Below are 4,454 nucleotides of genomic sequence, written 5' to 3'. Positions count from 1 at the left end.
ATTTTTACAGTAATTTTTTTGAGACAGGGTCTCTGTCACCTGGGCTGATATCACCAGTGGCATCATCATGGCTTACTGCAACCTCAAACTCCTGGACTCAAGCGATTCTCCTGCCTCAGGCTCCAAGTAGCTGGGACTATAGGTGTGTACCATCACACCTGGCTAATTTTTTTTTTTTTTTAAAGAGATTGGGCTTTGAAGCCAAAACATCCAAGTTCAGGTTCTAGCTCTGCCATTTATTAGCTGTGTGATCTTGGGCAAATCCAACTTCCTTGTTATACAGATGAGGAAACAGGAACCAAAAATCGATAAATGACTTGTTCAACAGGGTCTAAAGTATTCTGTCTTTTATTTTGGCTGTTTTAAAGTTTTACTTGTTTTTTGTTTTATTTTATGTTCTTATTAGACTGTATGCTCCCCAAGGAAGCTATTTTTGCACTATCATCTTGTAATATAACTTAACTTTTTTGTGCTTCAGCTGCCTCATCTGTAAAATGCAGATAATAAGGGCTCCTACTTCATAATGTTGTCAAGAAGATTAATGAGTTAATACATATAAACATTTAGAAGGGTGCTTAGTGCATGCGATAGCCATGACAAGCAACTGATTATCAGAGGCTTCTGAAGAGGTTATCAAATGCTTTCACAGAATGTTTTGAGCAAGAAAAGCAGTTCGGAAACATCCAGTATTGTTCTGCCTTCAGACTAAAGAAAAAGCAGATCAATTATTCTTTGATATGAACAATTTGACTAGCATTTATTGAACTTCTACTTTCATATGTGTATCCAAATGGGCATAAGTTTTATATCAATAAGATTGATAGCGAATACTTGAATGATGTATTTAAGAAAAACAGTAGCAAACAAGTGGTGTGTGTGGGGGAGGATAAAACCACCTAGAAAGTGTCAACATTCTACTCTCTGCAGGGTTCATCGCAATAGTGCCAAATGACAAGCTTACAACATTAATTTGGGCAAGTTGTACCCTGCCAGAGAGTATCTCTTTTAAGTGGGTGCCAGTCATATGGCAGACATTGTAATTTGTAAATTTATTGTGATAATGTACCAGTAGATGACAGTAAAATGTCTTGTTATTATTACAAAACCCTTTCATTGTAACAATTTTTAGACAAGTGGAAATAAAGTGCCTTGAGGAGAGGGTCACTCCTACTTTGCATAAAAGAATAATATGGGCAAGCAATGGCTTGCTGTTCAGGAGAAAAGGATTGAAAAATAAAAGGAATACAGCAATAACTACACAATTGAAAAAAATGGAAAGATATCAAGAAATGACAAAAAAGAAAGAAAGAGAAAGAAAGGAAGGAAGGAAGAAAAAAGGAAGGAAGGAAGGAAAGAAGAAAGAAAGGGAAAGGGAATGGGAGAAATATTCTTAGGACTTAAAAACCTGTTTTCAAAAATACTCTGAATTTCTCAAAGTTTTTATTAGAATATAATATAAAGACATAAAAGTACACAAATCATAAGCATAAAGCCTGGTGAATTTTCACAAAGTAAGCACATGTGTCTAACAAGCTAACAAGCATCCAAATCAAGAAACAGAACATTCCCAGCCACACAAAATCCCCTTCGGGTCATTACCCACAGGCCCCGAGGGTAAACACTATTCTGACTTCTACTTCTGTAGATGAGGCTCTCCAGGAGTTAAACTTTATATAAATGGAATCATACAGAATGTATTCTTTTGAGTCTGGCTTCTTTTGCTCAATTTTATGTTTTTGAGAATCATCTTTATAAATTATTGCATGTAGTTGTAGTTTGTTCATTATAGCATTTCTTTTTTTTTTTTTTTAAGCCGTGTCTTGCTCTGTCGTCCCCACTAGAGTGCCATGGCGTCAGCCTAGCTCACAGCAACCTCAAACTCTTGGGCTCAAGTGATCCTCCTGTCTCAGCCTCCCGAGTTGCTAGGACTGCAGGCACACACCACCACACCAGGCTAATTTTTTCTATTTTTAGTAGAGACGGGGTCTCGCTCTTGCTCAGGCTGGTCTCAAACTCCTGAGCTCAAGCTATCCTCCTGCCTTGGCCTCCCATAGTGCTAGGATTATAGGCATGAGCCACTGTGCCCAGCCCCTCTAAGTAGCATTTGATTATCTGAATATACCACAATTTATCCATTTTACTGCTCATGAGCATGTGGGTTTCTACTTTAGGGGTATTTTTAATTACACTGCTATGAGCATTCTTGTACATGTCTTGGATGAATGCACGTACAATTTTCTGCTGGATATATACCTGGGCTTTTCTTTGTAAGTAGTTTGTTAGTATATACGATTAATTTAATCTCTTTACTTGTTATACATCTATTCTTCTTGAGTAAGTTTTGGTATGTGTCTTTCTAGGAAATTTTCCATTTCCTCTAAGTTAGCTGATTTATTAACATACAATTGTTCATAGTATTTCTTTATAATCCTTTTTATTTCTGTAAGATTGATAATACTGCCCCCTCTTTAACTTCTGATGATAGTAATTTGAGTCTTCTTTCTTTTCATTTTTAAATTTTATTTATTTGTTTGGTTATTTATTTTGAGATAGGGTTTCACTCCGTTGCCCGGGCTAGAGTGCAGCGGCATCATCATAGCTCACTGCAACCTCAAACTCCTGGGCTCAAGTGATCCTCATGCTTCAGGCTTCCTAGTAACTGAGACTACAGGTGAACACCACCATGCCCAGCTAATTTTTATTTTTGTAGAGATGTGGTCTCACTCTTGCTCAGGCTGGTCTCGAACTTCTGGCCTCAAGCAATCCCCCCACCTCGGCCTTCCAGAGTGCTAGAATTACAGGTGTGAGCCACCTTGCCAGGCCTCTCTTTTTTTCTTGATCAATCTAGGACAGGTTTGTCAATTTTGTTAATTTTTTTTTTTTTTTGAGACAGAGTCTCACTCTGTTTCCTGGGCTAGAGTGCCATGGCATCAGCCTAGCTCACAGCAACCTCAAACTCCTGGGCTCAATCGATCCTCCTGCCTCAGCCTCCCAAGTAGCTGGGACTACAGGCATGCGCCACCATGCCTGGCTAATTTTATATATATATTTTTTTAGTCGTCCAGCTAATTTCTTTCTATTTTTAGTAGAGACAGGGTCTCGGTCTGGCTCAGGCTGGTCTCGAACTCCTGAGCTCAAACAATCCACCTGCCTTGGCCTCCCAGAGTGCTAAAATTACAGGCATGGGCACGGCCATAATTTTGTTAATTTTTTTCAAAGAACCAGGGTTTGGGTTCATTGATTCTCTGTATTGTTTTTCTATTCACTATTTTATCAGAGTCTGATAATCTGTGTTTCTTGGATTGTTTAATCCATTCACATTTAATGTTATTATTGAATTCAGTCTTTTGATGATATGATTCATCTAGATTATTTCCCTCCTGTTGTGGAAAATAAGTCTTCTGTTTCCTTCACCACTAGAAGCAGATTTGCAAGAAAAAGATCAATAATACTGACCAATTACAATCATTAAAAAAGCTTACTAGCTGGGCATGGTGGTGTGAACCTGTAGTCCTAGCTATTTGGAAAGCTGAGATGAGAGGATCACTTGAGCCCAGGAGTTTCAGTCTAGCCTGGGCAACATAGCAAGACCGTGTCTCTAAAAAACAAAGAAAAAAAAGCTTACTAATACTAACCAAGATGGTGAAGGAACTATCAAAAATATCAAGGTTAAAAAGCATGTAGTAAACTGGGCACTGTGGTTGGAGCCTATAATCCTAGCTACTGGGGAGGCTGAGGTGGGAGGATCATTTGAGGATAGGAGTTCAAGACTAGGAGTTCAAGACCAGACTCAGCAACATAGACCCTGTCTCTAAAAAAATAAAATAAAATAAAAAATAAAAAAATTTTAATAAAATAAAATTTAAAATAAAAGAACGTTGAAGGCCGGGCGTGGTGGCTCACGTCTGTAATCCTAGCACTCTGGGAGGCCAAGGCGAGTGGATCGCTCAAGGTCAGGAGTTCGAGACCAGCCTGAGCAAGAGCGAGACTCCGTCTCTACTAAAAAATAGGAAAGAAATTATCTGGCTAACTAAATATATACATAGAAAAAATTAGCTGGGCATGGTGGCACATGCCTGTAGTCCCAGCTACTCGGGAGGCTGAGGCAGTGGGATTGCTTAAGCCCAGGAGTTTGAGGTTGCTGTGAGCTAGGCTGATGCCATGGCACTCACTCTAGCCCGGGCAACAGAGCAAGACTCTGTCTCAAAAAAAACAAAAATGTTGAAGGCTGTGTGAAATATAATCCCATTTTTACTTTTTAAACAGAATAACATTTTAATATACAGAAAACAGAAGTTAGAAGAATATGTACTAAATTACTGATAGTGAGATTTCTGGAAAGTTGGAATTTTGAGGAGGTGGATCATCTACATTACATATTTATGAAATGTTTCACATTTGAATAATTGTTACATCTGCAGTAAGATAAAATAATAGGGCCAGGTGTGGTGAAT

This window comes from Lemur catta, chromosome 17 (assembly GCF_020740605.2).
Source record: "Lemur catta isolate mLemCat1 chromosome 17, mLemCat1.pri, whole genome shotgun sequence".
In the NCBI taxonomy this organism is placed as follows: domain Eukaryota; kingdom Metazoa; phylum Chordata; class Mammalia; order Primates; family Lemuridae; genus Lemur; species Lemur catta.
Note: the sequence above shows the minus strand (reverse complement) of the source record.